At 31.9% G+C, this 12,051-nt stretch overlaps 1 long non-coding RNA gene across 1 annotated transcript; it reads left to right on the top strand.

Moving 5' to 3' along the window:
- Positions 1 to 4,534: 4,534 nt before the first annotated feature.
- On the top strand, positions 4,535 to 11,232 carry LOC128202597 (uncharacterized). The gene is made up of 3 exons (XR_008253879.1): positions 4,535 to 4,863; positions 7,958 to 8,042; positions 10,530 to 11,232. It is a non-coding gene; the product is annotated as an uncharacterized LOC128202597 (long non-coding RNA).
- The last annotated feature ends 819 nt before the right edge of the window (positions 11,233 to 12,051 follow it).

The raw sequence follows: 12,051 nt of genomic DNA, 5'->3' as shown, positions 1-12,051 counted from the left end.
TTAGATGATGGTGATAAATACAATTTGTTAAAAAATAATCACAAAAGTTTACAGGGATACCACGGGAGGTCGATCTAAGAAGGTATATTGCCAATAATAGGATTGGTATAGGGTTTTATTTCTAGTTTATTTTTTTACACGGTAGTGTGCTTTGTTTTCGTAGTTGATTCTTATTATATTCGAGGGATAATAGACAGTGGCAATACATATTTTTTTCTTACGGATAATTTTATCCGTACTAATATTAATATAAAACTAAGTAAGTTTGTCTATTACTTAAAACGGGGTTAATCGATTTCGCGGCATTAATAGAAAAAAAATCTTATCTAGAAATTTTAGGGCCTTTTTTCAATGTTTACTATGCTTGCTAATTGGTAAAATGATATTTTTTAATGTAAACGTCTATATTTTTTAAACAATAATTATTGAATGCTAAACATATAACATTTCAATCTATGTCAAAACTTTAGATCAAATCTTTGTCAAAATGTAATTTAAAAATTATTGTGCAAGAATGCATATTTTGAATTAAAAACATTGTGCTTCAATCGTAGTTTGTTTTTCGCAGTCTATATATTTTGAAGCATGTATGGGAAATGAGTAAATAAAATATTTAATTCAATGTTCAAACGTCTATATATTTTTAAAAAGAATGACAATTTGCAATTAATACTGCGCGCGCAACCTCGTATGCGTTATTCATAATTTATTTTTCTACAGAAATTCAAAAGGTTTAATTATATATAAAGGTTTGTTATATATACAATATATATACGCCACACATGTAAATAATAGTCATATTTATATTTATAGACATATAAAAGGCAAGTTATAAATATTGTTTAAAATAAATAAATAATTACATAAAGATATATACAAAATAAAAAATGGAGTGATTCGAATTGCTTGAGATGTTGATAGAAATGATGAAAGGGAATAGTAGGTGTCAAGGAGGTGAAATAAAACGCTTAAGGGGTGAATAAAAATGTTTATAAGGAGAAAAGATTTAGGGTTATTAAATTTGCTTTTCCCAACTTAATAAAATGTTACTATATAATTACGTTAATAAGTGAGAAAATTATTTTGTGTATAACTTTTTTATTCTAGTTGTTTTTTTTTCATATAAAAAAAAAACATGTTAAGCTTGTTTACATATATTTAGTGCCCAATATAATACAAATAAGTAAGAGTACTTACTTACGTATTTAAATAACGTTAGTAAATTTTTCTATTTACCCTGTCTGATGTTTCTTTTTATTACAATTTCGGGTAATATACGAGGTCTGTCCGGAAAGTTCGTATAAAAGTGTTCTGGAATGCGAGAAAGAGGAGTGGGGAGGCCAGGTAAGCGCAGGACCCCTTCCTTATGTCCCTAACAATGCTTCAGTTCTGGTCTGACCGCCATGCGGTGCGAACTGGCTTGTCACGCCATCTGTGAAGTTACCTCTTAACGAAACCCCGTCGGCATGGAGCCCGCTTCCGTTGAAGAGCAGCGCGTCGTAATCAAGTTTCTCTCGAAACTCGGCAAGAATGGCCGTGAAATTTTTGCCGATCTCAGAACAGTTTATGGGGATGATGCTGTGAAGGAACCAACCGTCCACAAGTGGCTAAAAAGATTCAGAGAGGGCCGAGAAAGAGTTCGATGTTCGGGGGATTGTCCATCAAGAATTCGTCCCTCCAGGCCAGACAGTTGATGGAAAATTCTACGTCGATGTGCTCAGACGCCTCAAAGCTCGTGTGGCACGAGTTCGTCCAGAATTGGCGCGAGAGGGGCGTTGGATTCTTCACCACGACAATGCCCCTGCCCACACCTCTCTTGTTGTCCGTGAGTTTTTGAGTAAAAATTCCATTACGGTGACCGAACACCCCCCCCTATTCGCCGGATTTGGCCCCGTGTGACTTCTTCTTGTTCCCAAAAACCAAATTGGTACTTCGGGGGCGGCATTTGGGGGACATAAATGAGATAAAAAAAGCTACGACGGGGCAGCTGAGAAACCTACAACCAGAGGACTTTCAAGGAGCCTTCTCACAGTGGAAACGGCGTTGGCACAAGTGCATTATGTCACAGGGGGAGTACTTTGAAGGGGATAAAATTGATTTACCTGAATAATTGTAAAATAAAATTTTTAAAAAACTTTTATACGTACTTTCCGGACAAACCTCGTAGACATTAAACGGAGAAAACCGAGTGATTTAGTTAATAATAAATAGTTAGATTGTTGTGATCTCCGATTATATAGCGAATCATTATTATAACTAGTCTGGCCATAAATACTATTAATAAAATCTTTTCTTTTTTTAAACTTTTTAATTATTTTGAATTTGGAATATGTTTATTGTTTTAAAAACTTTTTTCGATTTCGCGCTATTTTACATATTTTTTCGTGTTTTTTTTTATCAATTTACAATATGGAATGGGGTGTTAAAGAAAACAGGATTGCAGTGATCGCCTAGCACAAAGTGTGTATGGAGCTGACGGTCATATTCCAGACACTTCAAAAGCTTGATATCAGCCGTATATTCGTATATCGTACTATCAACAGATATAACAACACCTCTTCTGTCGAAAATCAGAAAAGATCGGGACAGCCGCGTGCTGTTAGAACTACAAAGGCTGTTTATGCTGTTAAAGCCAGAATTCGTCAAGATCTCATTAGGAAGCAAAAAATCTTATCGCGACAAATGAAGGTTCCCGTTAGGACTCTGTCGCGTATTATAAAACAAGACTTGAAGCACGGTGCTTATTGTCGATATACAGGACATGCTCTAAATCAATCTTTACAATTAAAGAGAGTGGATCGATTAAAACGCATTCTGTCGGGATGCGCAGGTGAAAGGTACAGAAATATCCTCATTACCGATGAAAAAATTTTCACGATTGAAGAACACTACAATAAGTAAAATGATAAAGTGTAAGCTCACAGTTCTAAAGAAGCTGCTCAAGTAGTCGCAAAGGTACAACGTGGTCATCATCCTGCGTCAGTGATAGTTTAGTGGGGCGTATCTTATCAAGGAGTCACATAACTACATATTTGCGAAAAAGGAGTGAAAACTTCAGTCAAAGTGTATCAAGATACAGTCGTGTCAGGTACAGTTAGATCGTGTTATGAAACCTCTCAGCAATACACTTTTATATCTATATGTAATCTTTTATGTATATAGAATAGCTAATAAGACGTCACGTATGACGCTTATGTAGGAGTCAATTGATTGACCTTTTCACATACTTTCTATCGTTGGAGAGGCTCCACAACTTTTACAAAATACCTGTCATTTCTATGAAAGTATACTTAAACTTCTTAAATAAAACTTACAAAAAATAAGAATGATGTCAAAATTGTTTTAATACCGAGCTTAGTGATTTACGAAGTAGCGTTATATATATCTATCGATATTTAATTTGGAGTCAGACATTTTTTATATTAAAATCTATCTAAACTTAGACTCAGAGCAACAAATTTTGGAATAATGATGAAGAAAGATATTAATAAATTTTATAGTCATTCAATTACGCGAGCGATGGTATCTAATGTACTTCGAGTTGTAGATTAATGTCTAATATTGACATCTAATTTTATTTATTTAAACTTTATTGACCAATAAAATGTGGTACAAAAGGTGGACTTAGTGCTATAAGTTAATTCCTAGATTAAAGGCTTGTCTCGAGGTGATATTTGTCATATGACATAAGCAGAGACAACCGGTTCTCATACAAACTGCTCAATATTATCCATACCCTCTATTTAAATAAATGTTACTGTACATAAAGATTGACGTTTCAGAGAAATTTTCTCCCACGATGTGTTCACGATGTGTTTTTCCAGGCTATGGAATGAGCTCCCTGTCGACGTTTTCCCTAGAGATTACAGTATGGGGTTTCTTAAAAAGGGTATATTAAGGTTTTTTCAGGGTCGGCAACGCGCACGTGGCACCCATAGTATTGCAAGTGTCTCTAGGCTACAGTGACCATATACCATCGAACGGGCTGTATGCTTGTTTGCCACCTTTGTGGTATAAAAAATGATTAATATGATTTTTTTTATTGCAACTAAGAATGGTAAACAAGCCCAACTGATGGTAAGCGATAATCGTCGTCTATAGATTTTAATATTACCATGGACAGAGATGTACTGTGTTGTGTATGATACCCTTCAAGCGTTGTTATTCATGAGGATTAAAGCTCTAATGATAGCGCAAGTGAGGTTACCATTCCATTATCATGCATTAAAAAAAGTATATCTTAGTACTTTTACGTATAACGTGGTAATTATTTGCTCTGTTTTTACCTCTATCATGTTAGACAATTTAATAAAATCTCCTCTCTTTTTATAAAATTTAAATGAGTAAAAATATAAAATAATGAAAGTAATACAAATAAAACTTAAGTATGTGTCTAGTGTTTACCAATATCAATCAATTTAAAAATTTTTACTTCTTAGGTAGATATAAGTTTGCTATAGAAATTGGTTTAGCCACTCAAAGACGATGTGAGTTGCTCTGTGTTGGAATTTTCTTAGGCATTTCGTTGCTCAAACTAACAAAACAGTACATAGACAAGTTTTGTGTTTCGTTGCCTTTCTTTGTACCCACAGTTATTATAGTTGCGGGGACTACGTGGGCGGAATATTGTCTAAGTTCAGCGGGTTGATATTTGTTTGCTCGAGTATGAGATGAGAGCGCCGAAATTAATTTTGTGGATTGAATTTGATGTTGATTAAATAACGTGGATCGTTCTTATATTACTGACGAGGATTTAGTGAATTTTATGAGAGACTTTATGTGCTGCAAAACTAGATTAATGACTAAATTACTAACATCTCTACAAATTTTGAAATGTGCTTATTGTTAAAGTGATAGGAACAGGTACAAACACAACTATTAAAATATTAAAAATGTTTAGTATCTAGGTTATGAATCACTCACAATTACTCATAAAATAGTTTTACAGATTTGAATTAAATATAGCTCGCGGCTAAACGAATTTTCTTTAAATATACTGAAGATAAAAAAAATCAAGATTATGTAATTAGACACTAGGTAAAATCATAGAACTAGAAGTAAATTTTTTTATAGATAAAAGTTGTTATTGTAGAGGTTATGAGGTATAAAAATTGTGATCAGGAAAGTAGGTCAATTCTGACTACCACGAAGATGATATTAAAAAATATTACAGAGGTAATACAACTGTAAATCAGTATATAAAATAAAAAAAAAATCAAAACTACCTGATATTAATCACGATGGTTTCCAGGGGAGACCGCGTGGAGGTCAGCCTAACAGTGCATATTGCTATTAAAAAAGCAGCTAAAGTTCATTACTAACAATACTTTTCCCCCGCTATTAGCAAGTAAATACCTACTGATTCTTTTATATTAAGAGGATCCTTATTATTTTTCAAGGCATGTACGCTTATAAACCGGGATATTATACACAATAGAATGTTAATGACATTGAGGGTTGTGAAATATACCTATACCTAGTCCATGAATTTTCTTAATAAGTATGGGTAGTACCTACGTATTAAAATCGATTCAGAAATGGGAAAAAAATCGCGTAATATATAAAAATAAATACAAATTGAGAATCTTCTTAAAAGTAATCAGTAATACTCATTGAGTGTCTATATAATTTACTACTTGAGTCTATACTTCTATGAGTCTTGATTTTGATTTCGATTATATTGATTTATAAATGAAAACAATTCAAACTCAGTTTAAGTTTATTACTGATACGCATTTCTTATTAGTATGCAATAAAGTTATAGTTTAGCTAACTTTGAAATCTTGTCCGAAGTTAGGACAGCATGATCCATCGAAGTTCGCGCAGAGCGCAAGGCTCGAGTGGATACACTCAAGTTTCTAACATCAACAAATTAGTTTAATTGATACTTCAATTAAACTAATTTGTTGTCCAACTTATTATTATTGTTTATTTAATGCTTATTTCATTTATATATTACAATTCACATTTTTAAATTCTAAGTTCTAAGTGTGTAATTGCCTATGTATTTAATATGTCAGTACCTTTTTTATATAACTTAGAATGGCAAACAAGCTAACGGCCCACCTGATGGAAAGTGGTAGCCGTCGCCTATAGACATGAGTACCATGGACATAGCAGAGTATACTGTTTCACCTATGATACCTCCCATGCATTGTCATTCCTGAGGACTAAGATGTTATTCCTCTGTACCATGTAAATTCACTGCCATGTCCCACCCTTCAAACCGAAACACAACCATGCAAACACAAGTACTTCAAGGTAGAAACACGAATGGGATAGAGGTACCCAGTAAATGTCTTCCTTTGGTAATAATAATAATAATAATAATAATAGTATAATATATATGTATATACATACACATACTCTCTCTTTTTATCTGTACTCTCTCTCTCTCTCTCTATCACACACAAACACATACAGTCTGTAATTTATAAATAACTTTACCTAAATTATAATTGCAATAAGTTTTAATGTTAAGTTTATTCTTATAATTTTAGCCGATTTGTAGTTATCTGTCTATTGTAATGTTAATTTATTGCCTTATATTGTTTAGTCCATACAAGTCACCAGTACCCCGCTGGTAACTTGTAACACAGGTCTTTTCAAAATCTACTACTGCAGGCACTAGTCTCTTACAAAACTTGTCTCATATATTTAATCTTATTTCAAGCTGTTACCTTTTACTACATTTTGTAAAGAGAAAAATAAATAATTCACTTATTCAATATGTTTAGATTGTTACCATTATTGTTAAAATTTTATCTATTTATGTCTTTATTGTTTGTGTGTTTTTTTAATTCAGCCTTGAAAATACAATTTTTTATTTATTTCAATAGTTTAAGTTTGTAAAATAACCCTATGGCTTATTACATACGTTTTGGGATACTGTAAGTGTGGTGAGAAATATATAAATAAATAGATTTCGTGAAACTGTACTTGCAAGTAAACTACTAATTATTTAATTAAATAAGTAAGTTTCTATTTTTGAATTATAACACACCTTTAACTTCTGTCTGTTTGAGGCATCAAATGCCATTTAAAGTCATTTAGTCGTTTAAGTTTGATTAATAATAAATAGATATAAAAATTTTATAATATGAGTAAAAGTAGGAACTTTTGCTTAGTATTATAAAATGTGTAACTTTATAAACATTTTTGGATGTCTAGATGCTTTAGGTGATTTCTAATCTGACACTGAAGCCGATTTGAATGGTATGTCGTGGACAGATGTATTACAATATTCATAAAATCAGTATGTACTAGGATAATGACTTAAAATTATATTTTTAAATATCTACTATGGATTACATACAGCTGTAGTAAATATACGAGTAGCAGTTGTTAGGTAACAACAACGGACAAATCCTAGAACAATTGGATTCGAGCAAATAAAAAAGTTCTTGTTAAAGTTGACAATTTTATTTTCTCAACCGATAATGGAACTCGGATTCTTATTTGCGAGGCAACGAACTCACTACTCACTTCATAAAATTCATCTATACATCTTTAGAATATAACTATTGAAAAAATTCGTTAACAGAAAAAAGTTTTATATTAAATGGTTATTTATGAGAGTATCCCATGACAGTTATAATTTAAAGACATTGTTCTATTTGTGTGATTATTTTTTTTTTTAATAACTAAAATTTAAAGAAAAATAAATGAGAACTCAACGATTAAAAATATAATTGCCTTTACATTATTAATAGTCTCTAATGATTACCTTAATAATTTGGTTTTATTACTTTTCTTGCTGTTGTTACCTTGTGACGATAATAGTTTACCGTAAAATGGTATATTGTAATAAATGATTTCTTTATTGAATTTTATTCTTCGTTAGACAATAGCGTATACTCGTATATTTGTATAATCTAAACATAATACAGGTTATACATCTATGATAAATTAATTTTTTTGTTTTAAAAATGAATAATAATTGTTTTTTTCTTTACAGAATTATAACTATAATTTGCTAAAGATACGCATAACGGTTAAAATTTTGCCAGCCAGCCAGCATTTGATTAAATGAAGATTCTGAGGTAGGTGTAATTCAGAGGGTTTAATTAACTTTCGCCTTTTCCGTTTGAACAGAACAACGACTTGGTAACAAAGTATATAGATGTGTATTTAAAGTACAATATGAAATAGACATTACATTAAAGTGGAATTTTCGCTTTATGTCGTGAAACAAGAATATCTTGCGAGAATATTTGAATCAAAGAGAGGGTTTGAAGTCGCCTCGAGAGAATGACCACACTGTATAAACTAGTAGAGAAGTGAAGACTGGCGGTACTGCGTTCTGAAATGAAAAACAATGTTAATAGCTTTACTTTTAATTTTACAATGCGGTTGAAAGGTCATTAAGAAGTCTTTGCTTTAAACAGTACTTTTTAACTTTTGTTTTTGTACTTTTAAATTTTAATTAAAGAAATTGAGTTAGAATTACTCAATTTTCTAACAATTCTAGAAAGAATGCAAAAATAGAAAGAAATGCGAAATGAGACTAAGCGTTGAAGGGGTGGATAATGTACAGAGGAGGTGTGAAGATTAATTCTCATGAGAAATTAACTGTTCCATTACTTTTAATTCATCGCCAGCCAGTGCAGTATGCTTTGTTATGCTCTATATTTGGTATAAAATGCGTTAAAACATTTTAATTGCAATCAATTGCAATATAAAATAATAAGATACAGAGTGTAAACAATAATTTCTGTTTGAACATTTTTGTAAGCGCTACACTCTTTCATAATAGATATTTTCGTTTTTATAACATGAATAGCCTGAGAGCTGATAAAAAATTTTGAGTACATACTTGATAAAAGCTGAAAGTTTGTAGTACTAGCTCAGCAATGCTTGATTACGGAAACGTAATTCTGCCGGTATTGTTGAGTTGCGTTTGAAAATTTATGTTTTCGTAATCTACTGAAATAAATATTTAATTTATAATATTGTTATAATAAATAATTAAGTATACAAAATTAGTAAGTAGTATTATAGTACGTATTATAATTAGGTAATAATTTATATTGTCTTATCGCGCATATTGTCTCAGGTATTGCGGGAGTTCATAAGCTGCAGTAACTACTTATCATCAGGCGAGCTGTATGCTTGTTTGCCACAATGATATAAAAACTGTTCTATTACTATAAAATTTTGTTAAAGTAGGTTCAGTTATTTTCTCATGAACATGACTTACATTATTACGATTTTGTCATCCTTTAATTATTATTTATGTAATATTTATATTAAGTAGGTACGATTGCGACTATTTTCATAAAGTCTGATATGGCTTAGCTAGTGATCATATAAGTTTAAAGCAGTTGGGCTTCTCCAACTGCTTCCATTGCCCAGTACGGAGACATCATATGGTATGATGAATTGATTGCTAAGTAAAAAAAGTCACAATGAGCAATTTAACGCTTTGAACTGTACTCGTATGCTTAAGATAAAGAAATCGGCAGTACCCTAAAGGTTTTGTCCCGTTTTTCTCTGTTTATTTTGGTTTCTAGTTTTAAAAATAAAACACGTTGGGGATTGCCTAACCCGTAATTTCATGTACGTAGATTCTATGTTACATCGTAGCCCGACTTCTTTGTAACGTGGGTGTCAGCACTGTCATCGTTGGATTGTAGTTCTTATTAGCTGCTTATAGTTTGTAAGAGGTGTTTTCATAGTGTTGCTAGTATTTTTTTTAAAAGAGTCATTCTAATAGTGTCTATCACTTATTTATTATATTTACCAACTAAGGGAGTTTGACAGTATCCCAATGCTCGCATAGGAATCACAATATACAAAACAGTAAAATTTAATTACTGGACACTTTCTAAATAAGTTATCAGTATTCTGGGAAACTCGAAAAGTTTCCAATATATTATAATATACCGAAGTCCGGATACTGACTCATGACATCGTGAGCAGAGTCAACGCCAGTGGAAGAGGAGTCTGTTTTGATAGCTTTATTTGTTATTCTCAGCAGAAAAATTCTCTTTGACGAGTTTGAGCATAATTAGAAGGGATCACATCATAATGTCTCATGTTTTACAATTTTATAAAGAATAATTATTATTGTTGTAACAATATTATAATAAAAACAAAAAGTCTGAACAAGTATAATACGATTTTTATTTGGTAAGGTTTTGCAGAAAGTTTACGTGATTAAGTAGTACACTATAATAAATTACTACCTAATATGTGAGTAGGTACCTAGTTCATTTGTACTCTACTCGTACTACTACAATTACGCCACTAAGTAAGTAATCACTACACCGAAATACGTGATATTACTAGTTGACAAAAATACATATTGCCTTAGACGTCGGATTGTATGAAGCACTAATTGAATGTAGCGTATTTTCACGATCGGCTATTTACTTGACTCATATTAATGAAAACAAATAAAAACAAGAAACAAAGCAAATAGTTCGTCGTGCGATCAATGTTTGCTTTAGGTATCCTGAAAGGAGAAAGTACTTTCATTTCATTAAACGTATAATTTTTCCTCTAGTCTCATTACTCTGTGCTGGTAGGATCGGGTAACTGCCGCTGCTGTTGTACGGGCACCTCGGTCCGAGTTTATGACCGCCCTACAATATTGTGCGTGGAAACTTAATGAAAAGGAAACACCGACAGAATTACATACGGTAGAAAAAATACACGACGTCGACCACGATACGTTTATAATATGGCTAAATAATTGTGAGTTATGCTCAAGGCCGACATTTCCATTCAAGTTCTTTACCACGGTCGTATATGCCGACAGAGTGAAATATATATCTTCCAAATGGCCTTTACAGATTACTATGTTTAATTATTATTTTGACTAACTTATTATGTTTTATCTGTATCAAATGTATGGTATGAGTATCATAGAATCGTATATAGTTGATTCAAAATTTAACCTTCCGATAGTGATTCGATTCGGCAAAATTTTAGTTTGCATCTCAATTATCCTTGCCGAGTGCGATTCCAATTATAGAAGTAACATGTAAAGGACTTACTATCAGAACCCCTATTGGAGGGTAAAATTTTTCTATCCAATAGTTAGGATACTTGAATGTTCGAAAATATCATTAAATATTAATGTTAAATCTTTATACATTTAATTTGCAACATTTTCTTCCAAGTATTATTGGCTTTAACTACTGTTGCTATCTTCCATTAACATTGATCTAAGTTTAATATACCTAGAATTTAAAAATAATAAAACTTAATAAAATACATACATCAGAACGTCTTTAATTTTTAACCTCCGACGCAAAAAGAAAGGTATTATTATAAGTTTGACGAGTTTGTGTGACTATCTGTTTGTTTGAGAAATCGTAGTTGCTAAACGAATGAGCCGATTATGATGCAGTTTGTTTGTTTGATATGATTCAGATCTGTATGAGCTTTCCGGAGCGTTACTTAAAATTTTTAATTTTATTTATATTATTATCAGTTATTTATTGTGATATCATTTGACATAAATAATCGGATAAACCGACTTACATTCTATTTATATAAATAGAATATGAAGCAACAAGGTGGTAAGCGTTTTGTGGAAAAGTAAATAAAAATCACTTCGGGACTAAATCGTTTTATAAAATAAAGTCCAATAACTCAACACTTCGACGTTCCACGGAGGGCGAGACGTATAAAATAAAGAAAAACGTTCCTAATTCAGTTTGTTCAAGGCGAACGGTGTGCTTAGCAGCCACTAAGTCTTGACGTTAAGGATGAGTGTGGAAATAATATCTATCGATGGATGAGAGTTCACCCACAGTTGAAGTTGAAAAGCCACTTACTTTGTCACAGATGAGTGTGTGACCGCGGGTCGTATAAACCGCTGATATTACTGTTTTATTCGTTCTCTCCTTTATTCTCTTATAATAGTTCGATAACAACTGAAATAAAATTCCCACTTAGAAAATAGACGGGAGATTATATAAATTTGCTAATACGGATAAATACGTTTTAGAGATATAATGTAGTATTTGCAGCAGTAAAATTATAAATATTGTTCATAAATAGAAAAGTGTGAGTAGTAGATAGTACCGTTCGTTGCATGTA

This window comes from Galleria mellonella, unplaced genomic scaffold (assembly GCF_026898425.1).
Source record: "Galleria mellonella isolate WM207_F2 unplaced genomic scaffold, CSIRO_AGI_GalMel_v1 utg139, whole genome shotgun sequence".
NCBI classification, from domain to species: domain Eukaryota; kingdom Metazoa; phylum Arthropoda; class Insecta; order Lepidoptera; family Pyralidae; genus Galleria; species Galleria mellonella.
Note: the sequence above shows the minus strand (reverse complement) of the source record. Positions and strands in the feature narration are given on the sequence as shown.